Genomic DNA, 18,937 nt, shown 5'->3' with positions numbered 1-18,937 from the left:
ATTGTTGAGTTTTAAACCAACTTTTTTACTCTCTTCTTTCACTTTCATCAAGAGGCTCTTTAGTTCTTCTCTGCTTTCTGCCACAAGGGTGGTGTCGTCTGCAAATCTGAGGTTATTGATATTTCTCCCAGCAATCTTGATTCCAGCTTGTGCTTCATCCAGCCTGGCATTTTGCATGATGTACTCTGCATATAAGTTAAATTAGCAGGGTGACAGTATACAGCCTTGACATACTCCTTTTCCTATTTGGAACCAGTCTGTTGTTCCATGTCCAGGTCTAACTGTTGCTTCTTGACCTTCATACAGATATCTCATGAGGCAGGTCATGTGGTCTCATATTCCCATCTCTTGAAGAATTTTCCAGTTTGTTGTGATCCACACAGTCAAAGGCTTTGGTGTAGTCAATAAAGCAGAAGTAGATGTTTTTCTGGAACTTTCGTGCCTTTTCAATGATCCAGTGGATGTTGGCAATTTGATCTCTGGTTCCTCTGCCTTTTCTAAATCCAGCTTGAGCATCTGGAAGTTCATGTACTGTTGAAGCCTGGCTTGGAGAATTTTGAGCATTACTTTTCTAGCATGTGAAATGAGTACAATTGTGCAGTAGTCTGAACATTCTTTGGCATTGCCTTTCTTTGGAATTGGAATGAAAACGTACCTTTTCCATGCTGTGTAGATTTAAACTAATGCTGCTCATGATGCAGCAGTGGGCATGAAAATGAAGGTTTTACTCAACAGGAAGCAGCATATGACTCAGAAGTGCGGTGTAGCAGTTAAAAATAGCGAGTGGGGACTTGGGCTGCTGGAACAAGAGTCTGGGCCTTGGAAAGAGGAAGGGAATGGTGGTCCCATTTCCTCTGTGCCACTCCAGGAGTTCTGGGTCTACTTTCAGACATATATTTTGGATAAAGATCTAGAAAAATTAGGGCTTGTCCAACAACAAGTGACTAGAATGGGGAGGGAAAGGGGAACTTCAAATCCTATTTGATGAGGGACAATTAAAGAGATCAGAGAGACTTGCCCGGGAAAGCTTCAGGGGTCCTGACCACTGACTAACTATGTGAAAGACTTTCCTGGAGGTGAGGGAATAGACTTACCCTGTGTTACTCCAGAGGGGAGACCTGGGGATGAAAGGTGGAAAACGATAGGGCAACACACTGGGCTTATGAAAGAACTTTCTGACAATTTGGATTGTCCATCTATGGCATGAGGTGCCTTAGTTGATAGTGAGCTCTCCGTGACTGGAGGTGTGCAAGCAGAGGCAATCTGGGGACTTGAGGAGCCTATTGAAGTGATTCAAATGTCAGGTTGGAGATGGGACTAGATGCCTTAAAAATTTTTTTTGGACCCTCAGTTCTAAGACTCCATAAACAAACAAATGCATATAGAGGGTTGAGGCACTTACCATTTACTGGGGTTGTTCAGTTGCTAAGCTGTGTCCAACTCTTTGCAACCCTATGGATTGCAGCATGCCAGGCTTCCCTGTCCTTCACTATCTCTTGGAATTTGCTGAAATTCATGTCCATTGGACTCCATGCTATCCAATGGTGATGCTATCCAACCATCTCATCCTGTCACCCCCTTCTCCTCCTGCCCTCAATCTTTCCCAGTATCAGGGTCTTTTCCAGTGAGTCAGCTCTTTGCATCAAGTGCCAAAGTAGTGGAGCTTCAGCTTCAGCATCAGTCCTTCCCATGAATATTCAGGGTTGATTTCCTTTAGAATTGACTGGTTTGATTTCCTGCTATCTAAGGGACTCTCTAATGCTTGCTCCTTGGAAGAAAAGCTATGACCAACCTAGACAGCATATTAAAAAGCAGAGGCATTACTTTGCCAACAAAGGTCCATCTAGTCAAAGCTATGGTTTTTCCAGTAGTCATGTATGGATGTGAGAGTTGGACCATAAAGAAAGATGAGTGCCAAAAAATTGTTGCTTTTGAACCGTGGTGTTGGAGAAGACTCTTGAGAGTCCCTTGGACTGCAGGGAGAACAAACCAATTGATCCTAAAGGAAGTCACCCCTGAATCTTCATAGGAAGGACTGATGCTGAAGCTGAGGTTCCAAAACTTTGGCCACCTGATGCTAAGAGTCATCTCATTAGAAAAGACCCTGATACTGGGCAAGATTGAAGGCAAGAGGAGAAGAGGATGACAGAGGTTGAGATGGTTGGATGGCATCACTGACTTGATGGACATGAGTTTGAGCAAGCTCTGAGAGTTGGTGATGGACAGGGAAGCTTGGCATGCTGCAGTCCATGGGGTCTCAGAGTCAAGACAGGACTGAGCGACTGAGTTGAACCCAAGGGACTCTCAAAAATCTTTTCCAGCACCACAGTTCAAAAGTATCATTACTGCCCCCTGGTGGCAGTTCTGTGCAGGAGTCCTTTAAGTTTGTTGGTGAAGAGGCCAAATCCCGAAGCAGAGTACTGCCCCCTTGCCGGCTGTCCGGGGAAGCTGCTCACATCTAGATGGATGGCTTAATCTGGGGACATCTGAGTAGGTCCAAAGTCCTGGATGGCCCCCAACATGGCCCCCAAGGTAATGTAGCTTCAGCCTTGCATGCCATTCATGTGCCGTGCCAGCCTACCCCACCTCTCTTTTCCCACACTCGTGGAGTGGGGCACCCAGCAGCCAGTCCACCCCCTAAATACGCATGCCCCCAGAGAAAAGAACACCGGCCCCAGGATGCCTTCTGGTTGGCATTGCTGTTTCTGCAATGATCTTCCTTGGATCTCTCCCAACACTTGGTTTCACCGGGGCCTGGGAAGCCAGGTTGGCAACAGTCAAACAGTGGAAGCCCTTGCAGGCTGTGGTGAGCAATGTGAATCTCATTCCAAGAAAGTGGAAAGTTTAGCAGGGTTAAGCCAGATTTTCCTGAATCGTTTATGGTTTAGAAAGTAGGGAAATGAGCCCTATCAGACACTGGGAGGATTGAAAGTTGGCGGACGTTCTGTAGAAGGAAATTTGGCAATATCTTGCAAAATGACTAATGCCCTTATCTTTGATACAACATTTCCACTTCTAGGGTTTTAGCCTACTGACCTATTTGCATCTGTGGCATCTGTCTTACATAAAACGTTATCTACTGCAGTAGTAAATACTGGAAACAACCAGATGTCCATCATGGAAAGAGTGATTAATAAATAATGGTGCATTCTTCAAAGGAATATTCTATAACCACAAAAAGAAAAAAAAACTGAGAAAGCTATGTATCAGTATGGGATGATATCTGAAATATTTTCTTGAGTCAAGAGGCAGGGTTAATATCAGTGGGTATACTGTGCTCCCATAAATATAAAGAGTTGGGGAGAAAAAGATACCTTACTCTGCATGGAATAATTCTGAAGCTTCCAGGGAGAGGAACTGAATGACTGGGGCGTAAGTCTGGGAGGGCTCACTCCTTTGTAAACTCTTGGGTACATTTAAAATTTTGAACCATTTTGCCGTGGCCTGAACGTTTGTGTCCCTCCGATCCATACATGGGTTTCCTTGGTGGCTCAGACAGTGAAGAATCTGCCTGCAATGTGGGAGACCCAGGTTCGATCCCTGGGTCAGGAAGACTCCCTGGAGGAGGGCATGGCAACCCACTCCAGTAATCTTGCCTGGAGAATCCCATGGACAGAGGAGCCTGGTGGGCTACGGTTCATAGGGCCACAAAGAGTTGGACACGACTGAACCAACTTAGCGCACAGACTTATGCACTTAGTGATTAATTGAGATCATTTCTCTTTTTTCCCTTTAAAAATGATCATGGCTGAGCAGAATCTTCAGGATTGGTCTCTGAACTTATCAGTTCAGCCTAAATAAAGTAACTTTCTTCTCAACCAAAGCTTGCCTTGTTGGCTGTGGAGTGGTGAGTGGCCGAATCTGAGTCCCGTTACAGACCTTCACCAAGGCTCATTACGCCTCAGTTTTTCTCTCCAAACCTGCTTCCTTCCCTGGCATAGATGCTGATCCCAAGAGCGCTCCCCAGTAAATGACCACCTCTCTCTTAGAGTGTGCTTCCCAGAAAACCCAGTGCATAAAGATAGAGTTAATTTTAGGAGTTTTCTAAAGTGGTTGGGCTATTTTATACTCCTCCCGGCGGTAAAAATGAATTCCAGTTGCTTCACATCTTTGGCAATACCAGGATGTATTCATTGATTTAATTTGCATTTCTGTGATGACTAATGATCATGGCCATTTTGTGAAATGCTTGAATACAAATAAAATGTTAAAAATGAAACAAAAAAGATGCCTTGGAGAAAGATGACCATGATGGCTGGACACAGCAGCCGAGGTGGAGAAAAATAAATGGCTTTGAAATACAATTTGGAGATGGCATCTGAGTCATCTGATGGAGTGGGTGTGCAAAGTAAGAGAAAGAGAAAAATCAAGGGCAATACTTACATGAATTATGTTACTCCATAAAGATCTGGGGCTTCCTTGGTGGCTCAGTTGGTAAAGAACCCACTTGCCAATGCAGAAGATATGGGTTCAATCCTTGGGTTGGGAAGATTCATTGGAGAAGGAAATGGCAACCCACTCCAGGAGTCTTGCCATGGAAAATTCCATGGAAAGAAAGGCCTGGCGGGCTACAGTCCCTGGGGTCGCAGAGTTGGACCTGATTGAACACACACACAGTACTGGTCAAAGGACTGGTGGACCAGTGGAGTAAGACAGAGGATAAACCCTCACATATGAGGTCAATTGATTTTTTTCTAAAGATTTTTGATATGGGCCAATTTTAAAAGTATTAAATTTGTTGCAATTTATGTTTTGGTTTTTTGACTGCAAGGCACATGGGATCTTAGTTTCCCGACCAGTGAAAATCTGCACCCCTTGCGCTGGAAGGCAAAATCTTAACCACCGGATCGCCAGAGAAGTCCTTGGTCAATTGATTCTTGACAGAGGCGCCAATCCCATTCAGGGGGGAAGGAATAATCTTTTCAACAAATGATGCTGGGAAAGCTGGATGCCACATGCAGAAGAATGAAGTTGAATCCTTTTTTTTTTAACCTCAGCACACTGGTTCCTTATTTATATATATTTTTTTTTTTTTTTTTTTGAAGTTTGATCCTTATACCAAAAAAAAAAAAAAAACCCACACACAAAAGTTAACTCACACTGGATCAAAATCCTAAAACTATAAAAAAACTTTGAAGAGAGCATGGAAGAAATCTTCATGACACTGAATTTGGCAGTTATTTTTGGGGTTTTTTTGGCAGTTATTTTTGGATATGATGCCAACAGCACAGGCTATAAAAGAAAAGAAAAAATAGATACATTGAACCTCATCAAAATATGAAAATTCTGTGCATCAAAGGACACTGTGAAGAGAGAGAAAGGACAACCCACAGAATGGGAGAAAACTCTTTGAAGGAAATATAGGTGTAAATCTTTGTGACCTTTGATTATGCACGAATTTCTTAGTTTTTATACCAAAAACCCAAGCAACCAAAGAAAATAAAGATAAATTGAACATCATCAAAACTAAGAATTTTTAAGCGTCAAAGGACACTATCAAGAAAATGAAATGACAACCCACAGAATAGGAAAAAAATGTTCACAAATCACGTATATGATATGGGTCTAGTATTCAGTTTATAGGCTTCCTCGATTGCTCAGTGGGTAAAGAATCTGTCTGCCAAGGCAAGAAACACAGGAGATGTGGGTTCAATCCCTGAGTTGGGAAGATCCCCTGGAGGAGGAAATGACAACCCACTCCAGTAGTCTTGCCTGGAAAATCCCATGGACAGAGGAACCTGGCAGGATACAGTTCAAAGAATCTCAAAGAGTCAGATATACAAATAACTTAAGAATAAAAAGACGAGAACAGCATCGAAACATGTATATTATCAAGGGTGAAACAGGTCACCAGCCCAGGTTGGATGCATGAGACAAGTGCTCGGGGCTGGTGCACTGGGAGGACCCAGAGGGATGGGATGGGGAGGGAGGTGGGAGGGGGTTCAGGATGGGGAACACATGTAAATCCATGGCTGATTCATGTCAATGTATGGCAAAAACCACTACAATATTGTAAAGTAATTAGCCTCCAACTAATAAAAATAAATGGAAAAAGCAAAACAAAACAAAAAAAGAATAAAAAAGACAACCCAGTTTAAAAACTGGGCAAAGGATCTGAATGGACATTTCTCCAGAGAAAATATACAAATGGACAATAAGAAAATGCTTAATATCATTAATTTTTTGGGAAATGAAAATCAAAACCATGGTGAGATACCACTTTACAATCTCCAGGATGCTTATATTTTTTTTTTTAAAAAAAGGAAATTGCAATGTTATTGAGGATGTGGAGAAGTCAGAACCCTCATAACTGCTGAGGACAATGTAAAATAGTAAAGTCACCGTGGAAAACAGTGGTAGTTTTTTAAAAAGCTATGCATAGAATTACTATTTGACTCAGCAATTTTAACCCTATGTACATAACCTGAGAGAACTGAAAAACCAGCGTTCAGACAAGAATTTGTATAGAATGTGCATAGCGGTATTATTCGTAATAGCTAAAATGTGGGAACAACGCAAATTTCCATCTACTGATGGAAAGACAAAGTGTGGTGTATAAATACAGTGAAATATTCAACCATAAAAAAGGATGAAGTACTGAAACAGCTGTAACATAGATGAACCTTGAAAACATTATGAACAATTCCAAAAATAGGTCATATTGTGTGATTCCCTTTTTATGAAAAGCCCAAAGTAGGTAAATCCAGAGACAGAAAATACATTAGAGGTTGCAAATGGATGGGGGAGAGGGAGGGGATGAGGGAATGAGTACTAACAGGTATGGTATCTCTTTTGGGGGATGATAAATATGTTCTAGAATTAGTGGTGATGGTTGCATAACTCTGAACACACTAAACACGATTGAGGGAATTCCCTGCTGGTCCAGTGGTTAGGACTCAACGCTTTCACTGCTGTGGGCCTGCGTTCAACCCCTGGTTGGGGAACTAAGATCCCATAAGTCACATAGCATGGCCAAAAAATTTAAAATAATTAAAGAATGAAAAAACCAAAAATAACTGAACCCTATAGTTTAAATAGTGAATGAATTTTATGGTATGTGAATTACATTGCAGTGAAGAATGTGCTCAAAAAATGCAAATGAAAAAATAAACTAAAAACTGATAGGATTGTATGCCCCCACAGATGAATTTTCTTGTGTGTAAACTTAAAATATAATTTTTAAGTATGAAGGAATTTCAAGTTTCTTGAGGGTAGACCCTACATCTGCATCAAACTGATAAATCCCAGAAAGTTGAATACTTTGGTTTATGCTTAGTAGTTGTGGATTAAAGTAAATGATTATTGAATCAAAGTTATTTTCTTTGGGCAAGCATCAGCACATTTGGGGCAATTATTCTTTGATTTCCACAGTTTAGGGCTGACAAGAGGTTCCTGTTTCTCTGTAATTGACATATCTTCAATTACAGCGAACACCCTTTGACCTAAAAAGTCACTTTCCAAGGTGTTGCCAACGGCCAACTCAGGTCAATGTACCTTAAGCCTTCCAGAGAAATAAACCTCCACCCACAACTTTTCTTCTATGCTGTCTAATCCAACTTCCTCATCTCCTCCCCATATCCTATACATGTGGAGATACTCAAACCCACAGTGGATTGTGACATGAATAAGAAATAAACTTTCATTGGGTCAAACCACTGAGATCTGCTGGTCTATCTTTCTTATCAAGACCCTGAAGTAAAAGGATGACTGACAGACTCAAAATGGGGCCATGAGGCTCTTGAGACTTCCTTGATGGTCCAGTGGTTAAGAATTTGCCAGCCAATGTGGGGTTCAATCCCTGGTCTGGGAACTGAGATCGCACATGCCCCGGGGCAACAGAGTCTGTGTGATGCAATTAGAGAAGCCCGCATGCTCCTCTAGACCTACAACGGAAAACAAACAAACAAAAACCTCCAAGGCTCTTTTTTAAAAAATGGGACCCTTAAGGGAAACTTGGTAAAGAGACTATTTGTAAAGATGAGGCCAGGTAGGCAGGTAGGTACCCCAGGGCTGGGAATGAGTAACAGCCATTACACCTCCAGAGTCTGAGAAGCAAGAGGTACCAATAGAGGGGTGACCCAATATCCACACAAAAATAGACCAATCTTCCCCCAAAAGGGGGGGGGGGCGCATTTTCTCTCAAAACCCACCTACAACTTTCTCACCCCCAGAAATAACCCTAACCCTGAACTCCTCCCTGTTGGGAAGTAGGAACCCAAATGAGAAATCTGAGAGAGATCTTGCTATACAGGAGATGGCAAAGGCACCCGCTAGCTGGAGGAATTCAAAGACCTAAGTGAGTAGGCTGGGGGAGATGACAAAGATCAATCTGATCTCATAGGAGGATTCAGACTTTGGAAAATGAAGCAAAGTAAGAGAAAGGGAAGCAGAAGGATGACTTGATTTGCAATTCTTTGGGCAGAAAAAGTAAGGAAAGCCAAGAATTAATGCTTTCGAACTGTGGTGCTGGAGAAGACTCTTGAGAGTCCCTTGGACAGCAAGGAGATCAAACCAATCCATCCTAAAGGAAATCCTTTAGTGCCGGGAGCCAACACACGAGACCCTGCCCTTGGAAAGGCCATAGGGGAGAAAAACCTTACCGGCAAGGCGAATCAGGTTATCAGGGGTTTTTCGAAAAGGCCAGCTCATGAGATCCCACCCAAGACAAGGTCATGTGGAGAAAGCCTGACAGGCAAGGCAGATCAGGTTTTCAGGGATTTCGGAAAGCTGCCCCCGGCTCTCACCTTAAAGATGATATCTGTCTTTCTGATGCCTGCCTGACACAGGCAGGAAGGCCTTCCCCGATCTCTTCCCAAATAAGAATCAATTTAGAATTTTAATCAATAAGTTTCCCAGGTGGTGGTATTTTATGAGATTATTCAGGGTGAAAGGAGTGTTTTAATTCAAACTCCTTTGCTGGTAGTTTTGTTAGCCAAATGCATTTATGCGCTCGGTACTAATATGCATGATTGCTTATAATATCCTAATCATAAAATAGCATAAAGAACCTGATTATATAAAAGCCCTAATAGATATAGAGCCCTTTTAAGGGATAAAGGAGTCCTATTAGAAAACATAAGAAAATTATTCTATAGGTGGTTATTGGGTTGTGATTTGCTTGCTATGTTTTGCTTGCTGTATTTTTGCCTTTAATGTGCTAAGGTTGTGTTATAAAAACCATTGTTAATATAGTTAAAGATCTAGGGAAATAAGAACTTAGCCCTAGTGTGGTAACAATGAGATGGTTGTTAATTGTCAGCCAGGAGTACTAGGCAGAAGCTGCCTCACTGAAGCCGCAGAGTCTGTATGGGGTTGAAGAAGGAATTCATAGGGCCTGGACTCCATCTCAGGCCTGTCCGTGCTGATCGTGCTCGGCTGCCTCTCCAGTGGACTCTGAACTCTCTGCTTAGTGCCTGTGGGAATGACAATGGAAGGATAAGACCCCCTCCAGACAGGGGAATCTTGAAGATCATATCCAGGTTGCTCATTGCCTAAGAGGAAGCATACCGTAATCACCCCTGTCTCCGGACAGGTCATAAACTTTTCCCGTATCTATCAGGATGTAATCACAGGCTTATCAGTTATTAACTGTTTGGAATGTAACTGCGGGCTGATTGATTATTGACTGCTTGAACACATAACACGGGAATGATGGGGTTATTGTAGTTGTATTTACCCTGCCTTTGTTTATGTAAGTCTCAAGGGAATTGAGGTGGTGGGTTTGGACACGTACACATGGGGTAGGTGGTGGGTTTGGACACGTACACATGGGGTATAAAAGATTTTCACAAATGCTGGACGGGGTCCTTGGCTAAGAGGAGACTCTGCCTTGGGCCCGCCGGTGTAATAAACTGCACTCCACTATCTGCATTGTCCTTCTGAGTGAGTCTGTTTCCCGGAAAGCGTGGCTACAACAGGGTAAACTTCTTAGATAAACGCAACTGACAACTTTTGCAGAAAGATTAATTTTTGTATTAACAAGAATATAATTCTACTCTGTACTACTTCCCTATGACCCTGTTACCTTTCAGTTAAGGTCACGATAAAAACAGAAAATAGGTTTACAATCATCTGACCTGCAAAAGTGTTGATAGGCCCCAAGGCCAGAAGATAATGTACAAGACCCTCATAAACAAAGAAGTATGCAAAAAACACCCTGGTTTCGTGAAGGACAAGCTGACGTAATGTTAAACTATCTTCCCCTTAGAAATGTACTAACTTAGGGTATAAAAGCTATGGTAAAAAATAAAGCATTGCCAGACTCTTCCAGACTCTCTGCACCCCCGTCTGGTCACTTTCTCTCTCTCTCTCTCTCTCTCTCTCTCTCTCTTTCTCTCTCTCTCCCTCGCGACTTGGCCCTATCAAGGCTAGTCTCACGTCTCTCTCTCTCTCTCTCGCCGATGCCGTTCATCCTGAGGGCACCCCCTGGATCCTGCCGAGGCTGGACCCCGGCACTTTAGGACATCTTAAAGGAAGTCCTGAAAATTCATTGGAAGGACTGATGCTGAAGCCGAAGCTCCAATACTTTGGCCACCTGATGTGAAGAGCTGACTCATTGGAAAAGACCCTGATGCTGGGCAAGATTGAAGGTAGGAGGGGAAGGGGACGACAGAGGATGTTGGATGGCATCACCAACTTGATGGACATGTATTTGAGTAAGCTTTGGTAGTTGGTGATGGACACGGAAGCCTGGCATGCTGCAGTCCATGGGGTCGCAAAGAGTCAGACACTGAACTGAGCTGAACTGAACTGAAGAAGGAGAAGGGAAGGGGGGGGGTGAGGGGGGTGAGGGGAGAAACCAGGGAAATTCTCCTCCGGTTGCCCTGGTAACAGACTCCATCCCCACATCCTGGGATGAGCCAGGAGAGAAAATTCATGTAGATGAGGCAACAAGAATCAGGAGGGATCACAACTCACATATGTTGCCTTGGCTCCGTCTTGGGGCAAATCTGAGGAGACTTTTGAAAAGGGTTTGTGTCTCTGACCCACCCCCAGGCAGTAGACTCTGGAATTGCATGTCTGTGATGGCTTGCCGCCACTGTGTCTGCTTTGCTGCCTGGTGAACGCAGAGACTCCCCTTGCAGGCCCCTGGGTGGGTCAACCTGACACTGGCTTGGGATCCTATGATGGCATCAGCCAGGCAGCTACCCTCCAGGATGCCCCTGGAGGGATGGGACTCAATGCACTGAGATATTTAAGCCCTCATTGGAGGAGACAGGCAGTGTGAGGCAGAGAAGAAACCCTGCATGCGAATTATAAGACCAGGGCTTATATCCCAACCCAGCCTCCTCTGTCTGGGTTTCAGGCAGCATTTCAGCTCCTCTGGGCCTGTAAAGTAGGCCTGATAAGTCCCAGTAAGGCTGTTCTTATTCAGAATCAACCAATTTTCTTTCTTTCTTTCTTTCTTTTGGCTTCTTTTTTTTTGGCTGATTTTTGGGTTCTTGAATGGCCATTCAGGGGAGTGGATGGGGGATGTTTTAAAACTATATCGACTCATCAAACATAAAGAGATTTATACGAAATCAGCAGATACAAATTTGGATACATGAAGGCACATAGAAAATGTTCTTCAAACTTTCACCTTCCTACCCAGACGGCAAATGCCTCTCCATGAAGCATGGTCTGGTCTCTCTCGCTCTTTTTAAAAAAAGATTTATTTGGTTTTATTTGTTTATTTTTGACTGTGCTGAGTCTTCACCGCGGTGGGCTTTCTCTACCTACAGAGATTGGGGCTGCGCTTCGTGGGGGTGCCCAGGCTTCTTGTTGCAGTGGCTTCTCTTGTTGTGGAGCACAGACTTTCGTAGCTGTGGCGCGTGGGCTTAGCTGCTCTGTGGCGGCATGTGGGTTCTTCCTGGACCAGGGATCGAACCCGTGGCCCCAGGTGGATTCTTAACCACTGTACTATCAGGGAAGCCTCCAGTCTCTCTTAGGTAGAAATCAGTTCCTCCCTCCCCAGAGTTGAGTGATACTCAGCTGCCCACTTGGGACTTGAGTAAGTTACTGCCCTTCACCAAATTGTTTCCTCATCTGAAAGGTACTTAACTTCATAAGTGTTTCTTGCCCACTCCTGATGTTTCCCTCCATGTGGTGGGAGTTTATTTGCACTACACTCCTGGCCTTCCTCTGTCTGTCCACTTACTGTGTTCCAGAGAAGTTGAAATAACTCACTTGCCTGGAAAAAAAAACAAACAAAACAAAACTCACTTGCCTGGAAAGTTTGAAGGAAAATTCAAGTGTCTCCCCTCACCTCCCACCCTCTTCTCCTTTGCTTTAGAGCTGGTTCTTTCCCTTGGAATATATCTTCTGTTCTTCCAAGAACAGGTTACCCGCCCAAGCCTGCCCCATCCAGCAAAGCAGCGACTAGACAGCAAGGTTTTTAACTCTGGGCTTTTATATCTGATCCCGTTATGGCTCTTAGACCAAGCTGCCATTCTCCAATCTAGCCTATATTAGTGATAAAGGAGTAATTTTTAAAAATGCATATTTATTTATCTATTTGTCTGCACTGGGTCTTAGTTGTGGCATGTGGGATCTAGTTCCCAGATGAGGGATCGAACCCAGGACCCTGCATTAGGAGTGTGAAGTCTTAGTCACTGGACCACCAGTGCTGTGTACTTAGTCGCTCAGTTATGTCTGACTCTTTGCAACCTCATGGACTGTAGCCCCCCAGGCTCCTCTGTCCCTGGGGATTCTCCAGGCAAGAATACTGGAGTGGGTTGCCATGCCCTCCTCCAGGGGATCTTCCCAACCCAGGGAATGAACCCAGGTCTCCCACATTGCAGGCGGATTCTTCACAGTCTGAGCCACCAGGGAAGCCAAAGTCCCTAAAGGAGTCATTTTGATTGTCTCTATGTTGTCTCTGTTGTCTTATGTCTTAGTTCAGAGCTCAGGTAGAAGGAGGGTTCTGTTATTTACAAAACAGAAACAGACTCACAGACTTCAAAGACAAACTTGTGCTTTCCAAAGGGGAAAGAAGGGAGAGGAGGGATAAATCAGGACATTGAGATTAACACACACACACTATATAAATAGATAATCAGCAAGGACCTACTGTATGGCGCAGGGAACTCTACCTGATATTCTGTAATAACCTACATGGGAAAGGAGTCTGAAAAGAAGGGACATGTGTATCTGCGTGACTGAACCACTTTGCTGTACATCTGTGAAAGCTGGGCTTCCCTGGTGGCTCAGATGGTAAAGAATCTGCCTGCAATGCGGGAGACCTGGGTTCGATCCCTGGGTTGTGATAAATCAACCACAACCCAATGTAAAATAAAAATTAAATTTAAAACAGAAGGTTCTGGAACTTCCCTGGCAGTGCAGTAGTTGAGACTCCTTGCTTCCAATGCAGGGGCATGGGTTCAATCCATGGTCAAGGAACTAGGGTTCCGTGTGCTGTGAGGGGAGGCCAAAAGAAAAGAGTTCTGTTCATTGGCCCTGTGGTAGGTTGCATTATTGTTCCAAATTTACTGTTTTTCCCTAGAGAAGATTATTCTCCCCACACTCCTAAAGTTAGGATATGTATTTATTGAATGTAGCTAATGAACCACGTGAGTATAAGCATCCTAAGAGTCAATACATGCTTCTACCATTCCTATTTGTCCTTTTTCTCTGCCATGAGCCTGACTTGTTCAGATATGAGCTGTTCTTGCAGCCTGGGATATGTGAGCAGAGCTGGGGCTGACCATAGAATAACATGTAAAGTGAGCAAGAAATAGCCTTTACTATTTTTTCAGTAAGCAACTGAGATTTATGGGTGGTGGTTTTAACATTATACTGAATAATGACCTATAGAAAAATTGGTACCTAGAAATATGAAAATCTAAAAATAATTTGCATTGGCAGTCACAGGAGATCCAGGAAAAAAAAAATGGCAGTTTGCGTTGCACAATGGCAAAACCTTTGTCAATACTATCAATCACCTGAACTAACCGGGAAGGAAGTTGACTTAGCTAATGAATTTTTGGCTTTGGGATAAAGAAATGAGAAAACAGAATTTGGTGCTGTGACTAGGTTTCTCTCGGTTGCATCTGACACATATTCATGAAGCTAACTAAATTTTTGAGAAAGTTGTAGCATCAAAAGAACCACTCATCTGAACTAAAAAAGAGTTATTTCAGTATTTGAAGCAATCCTGGGATGCTTCAACATTCTAAGGCAAGAAGGAAACTGAGAAAGCTACTTGGCTTCCACAGAGAACTTGTGGTCCAAAGTCTACTTCAGATAAGGTCGCTGGGTGTAATGGTTTAGACAGAGCTTCTTCAAGAGCAAATCCAAGAGCCACAGGGAACAATGGACTAGGGAGACCCTTCCAGAGACAGACAATACCCAGTCAAAGAATTTTCCCCAAACCCAGGTAGGCAGCCTTCCATCTTTCTCCTGTTTGAGTGGGCGTGTATACTATGGTTAACCCTTCCTATTTTGCCATTGTATGTTGGTGAGTATCAGGTTAGGAGGAAGTCCAGAGGTCAAGGAATTTCCCCCTATCCCAGATAGGGAACTTTTGCCAGGAGGATTTTAGAAATGGCTTATTAAAATGTTATTTAATTATGAAATGAAATTAAAAAATAATCTTCTTTGGGCAAACATGAGCAACTTTAGGGCAAATATTCTTCCACCCTCATGGCCCAGTGCTGACAAGAGGTTCACATTTCTCAGCGTTACCTTTACTGACATGAACCGGATCCGGGTCTGAGATGCTGCCAACCAAGGTCACCGTGCCTTCCAGAGAAACAAACTCTCAATCTGACTGTGTCCCAACCACAACTTCTACACATTTTGATCCAACTTCCTCTTCCTCTACCTTCTTACCAGCTGCAGCTGAATTTCTCAACACACACAGACACACACAGACACACACAGACACACACAGATACACATACACTCACATCCTTATCTCAATCCCTTGACAACTCCCCAGACCAAAACACACACACACACACACACACACACACACACACACCCCTATTTCAATCCTTTGACAACTCCCCAGACCATAACATACACACACGCACACACACGCACATGCACGCACACACACACACCCCTATCTCAATCCCTTGACAATTCCCCAGACCAAAACACACACACACACACATTCACATACACAAACACACCCCTATCTCAATCCCTTGAGAATTCCCCAGACCAAAATGTTCCCTTTCCACTAGAGTTCAGCTTTGTGATAAACTTCAACTCTGCTGACAGCCTAAATTTAGATGAATTTCATTCTTGCTAAAGAGTTGAGAATTCCTGTTCACAGAGAGAACCCATCTTTATTTCACAGGAAGTCCCCTCTGAATCATGGGCAGAAGCACCAGGCTCTTCAAGGCTGCCCTCTATATGGACAGGCTGGGAGAAAATGTCCAATCAGAACAGACTTGGCCAATAGTGAGCAGAGCTTGCTATTTTTACTCTAAGCTCTTTGCCTTAGACATCTTTGCCACAAGCATTTTCCCTGCAAACATTATTTATTTATTTATTTATTTTTGCCACATAGGGCTACTCATTGGAAAAGATCCTGATGGTGGGAAAGATTGAGGGCAGGAGGAGAAGGGGGATGGCATTACCAACTCAGTGGACATGAGTTTGAGCAAAGTGCAGGAGATAGTGAAGGACAGAGAAGTCTGGTGTCTACAGTCCACGGGGGTCACAAAGAGCTGGATGTGCCTGAGTGACTGAAAAACAACAAATTGGTCATCAGGCAATTTTGCTATAAAAAACAAACAAACAGTGTAAAATGAAAGAGGGACATTAAAAAGGACACCCTGAAACATGAAAACTGAAGAACAAAATTCAACTAAAAAGACTTTATTGCAAAATATAAAACATTTGAATAAATTGAACATGTGTGTAAATTTGTGACAAATCTGCACAAATAAGTTACTTGGGGATTGTGCCTAAACCCATGTCTTTCATAGCGTTATGCATTTTTCTGCTTGTTGATTCATATTCTCATTATATTTTTTTTTTCCTTTTTCACTAAAATTTCTTTTTTCAAGAGAGGTGTCCGTTTCCAAATGCTGCGATGTGTATTTGTAACAGCTCTTTACTGTGCCGGGAAAGCCTCTGCACTCTTTTTGTCCTTGGTGTGTTGTCTGTATCCGGGTTGATAAGATGTTCCAAAGCTCTATGGGAAATGTGGGTTCAACTCTGCGCCTTTAAGGCCCTCGGCCTCTTTTTCCTCCAACGTAGTATTTTCAAAATAAGAAACCAGCTGTTGGGGAACTCCTTGGTGCTCCAGTGTCTAGAACTCTGTGCTTTCACTGCTGTGGGCACACAAGTTCAATCCCTGGTTGGGGAACTAAGATCCCACAAGCTTCGAGCTGGGGAGAAGAAAAAAAAATCCCAGTTCTTGGGGCCAATCATTGTCATCTAGCAGCCGATAAAGCCATCAGTTAACATCATTAACTGGAAGAAATACCAACACATTTCAGCCAGTTGAAATTGAAGTGTCAACCAGTTACAGTAAGACCCCTACATAGGAACTGTCAAGTTGTGAACTTTTCAAAGAAGCAGACATGCCTCTGTATGCCAGCTATTGTGCTATTGTACTTTCCCAGATATTGTACTGTGAGATTAAAAATGTTTTCTTTATTTTTGTTTGTTTTTTATGTACATATTATTTGTTTGAAAACTATTATAAACCTATTATAGTACAGTATATATAGCTGATTGTGTTAGTTGGGTACCTAGGCTAACTTCGTTGGACTTACAAACAAATTGTACTTAACGAACACGCTCTCAGGACAGAACTCATTTGTATGTAGGAGACTTACTGTGTGGCGGCTTCCCAGATGGTTCAGCGGTAAAGAATCTGCCTGCCAAAGCAGGTTTGATCTTTGAGTTGGAAAGATTCCCTGGAAGAGGAAACAGCCACCCATTCCGGTATTCTTGCCTGGGAAATTCCATGGACAGAGGAGCCTGGTTGGCCACAGTCCATGGGGTCACAAAGAACTGGACACAACTGACTGAGCACACACAGCTGTGTGGTGAAAATGTTTTTGTAGCAAAAATGTTTGTGGCCAAGATGTCGATGGCAAAGATGCTTGAAGGCGAAATTACCTAGAACCGTTTCAAGGATAGATAGAATTCTGACCGCGTCTGACAGGTGTGACGCTTGTCAGGGATAAGTTCTCCTTACCAGAAAGGAAGCCTAACTTTCCACTCTGGGCCCAAGCTGTCAACACCTCGGTACTGCTCTTTGGGCCCAAACATGAACACTGAGACCCAACGCTCAGGGCTACAAGGGGAGGGAGGGCTGGCCTAGGGAAATAAAGCTATTTTCTGATTGCACAAGGCTCCCTAGAGCTAAGGTAACACATCTGTTGAAGGTCTACTTTATGCTACAAGGTTCTTCTGTGTATTGAGTCTAGTAGAAGGCTCCAAGCCTCCAAGCAGAAGGCTCCAAGCTGCACTTAGTTGCAGTGTGAGTGGGAGTTGTTTTTCCTCTGGAAGGGGTAGAAATTTCACTGTAAGACAATCTGGAAAGAGGCCAGTCCTTGGACAGTAAATGGTGGTGGCGGGGTGGAGGGGGAGGCAGGGCTCAGACTGAAGAGGAGGCAAAGGTCTCTCTCTTTTCCCTGGCCTCAGGCCCACTGAACCTATACTCTGAGGCTCAGGCAATGGAATGGTTCATTTTATGTGTCAACTTGGCCAGGCTAAGATGCCCAGGTGTTGGTTGAACACATGTCTAGATGTGGCTGTGGAGGTGTTTTTTAGATGTGGTTAACATTTTTAAAAATATTTATTTACTTTTATTTGTTTATTTGGCTGCACGGCCCCCCAGTTATGGCACTGGATGTTTGATCTCTGTTGCAGCATGCAGGATTTTTAGTTGCAGCATGTGAACTCTTAGTTGCAGCATGTGGGATTTAGTTCCCTGACCAGGGATCGAACCTGGGTCCCCTGCCTTGGGAGTGCAGAGTCTTAACCACTGGACCCCCAGGGATGTCCCTAGACATGATTAACATTTAAATCAGTGACATTGAATAAGGAAGATCATTCTTTGTAATGTGATGTTGCTGTTCATTTGCTAAATCGTGTCCAACTGTGTGACCCCATGGACTGCAGCGCACCGGGCTTCCCTGTCCTTCACCATCTCCTGGAGTTTGCTCAAACTCATGTCCATTGAGTCAGTGATGCCCTCTAACCATCACATCTCTCTGTCGTCCCCTTCTCCTCTTGCCCTCAATCTTTCCCAGCATCAGGGTCTTATCCAGTGAGTCAGCTCTTAGCATTATGATGGGCCTCATCCAATCAATTGAAGGCCTTAAGAGCAAAGCCTGAGGATTCTGGGAAAGAAGGAATTCTCCTCCTCCAGGCTGTAATACCCAAATCCTCTCTGAGCTTCCAGTCTGCTGCCCTGTGAAGCTTGGGCTTGACACTGTGACATCAGCCTGAACTTCCAGCCTGCCATCTTGTCCTACAGATTTTGGACAGTCATGTGAGTCAATTCCTCAAAATAAATCTCTGTCTCTGTTTCTGTAGCTATAGATAAACACCCTATTGTTCTGTTTCTCTGAGAATTCTGACTAATGCAAACAATTTCTCCAGAAACCAACTCCTGCGAGGGCTGAGGCTGGGAGTTGAGCAAGAATGGAGTTGGAAAGGAGGCTGTGGGTGGATTGACCCCTGTTGACTTGGGCTGCCGTCCCTTACGAGGCTCAGCTGGGAGGGTGTGGATCAGGGTTAGCAGATGACGGCTTGTGAGCCAAATCCCCTGCAGGACATTGTGTGCAGCCCATGGAGTTAAGATGGGGTTTTGCATGTTTCAAGGGCTGTCAAAACAAACAATCAGTCAAAAAGAATATGTGACAGAGATTGTGTGTGGTCCACAATGCCTAAAACATTTACTATTTGGCCTTTTACAAAAAACAAATCTGCAGACCCTGCTATGGATTATTATCCATTAATGTCCAATATACTATTTTTAAAT

General features: G+C 43.6%; 1 non-coding gene across 1 annotated transcript; it reads right to left on the bottom strand.

Annotated features, from left to right (window-relative positions):
- Positions 1 to 17,877: 17,877 nt before the first annotated feature.
- Positions 17,878 to 17,950, bottom strand: TRNAG-CCC (transfer RNA glycine (anticodon CCC)). Its single transcript has one exon. It is a non-coding gene; the product is annotated as a tRNA-Gly (tRNA).
- Positions 17,951 to 18,937: the final 987 nt, after the last annotated feature.

Source organism: Muntiacus reevesi, chromosome 2, assembly GCF_963930625.1.
Source record: "Muntiacus reevesi chromosome 2, mMunRee1.1, whole genome shotgun sequence".
NCBI classification, from domain to species: Eukaryota; Metazoa; Chordata; class Mammalia; order Artiodactyla; family Cervidae; genus Muntiacus; species Muntiacus reevesi.
Note: the sequence above shows the minus strand (reverse complement) of the source record. Positions and strands in the feature narration are given on the sequence as shown.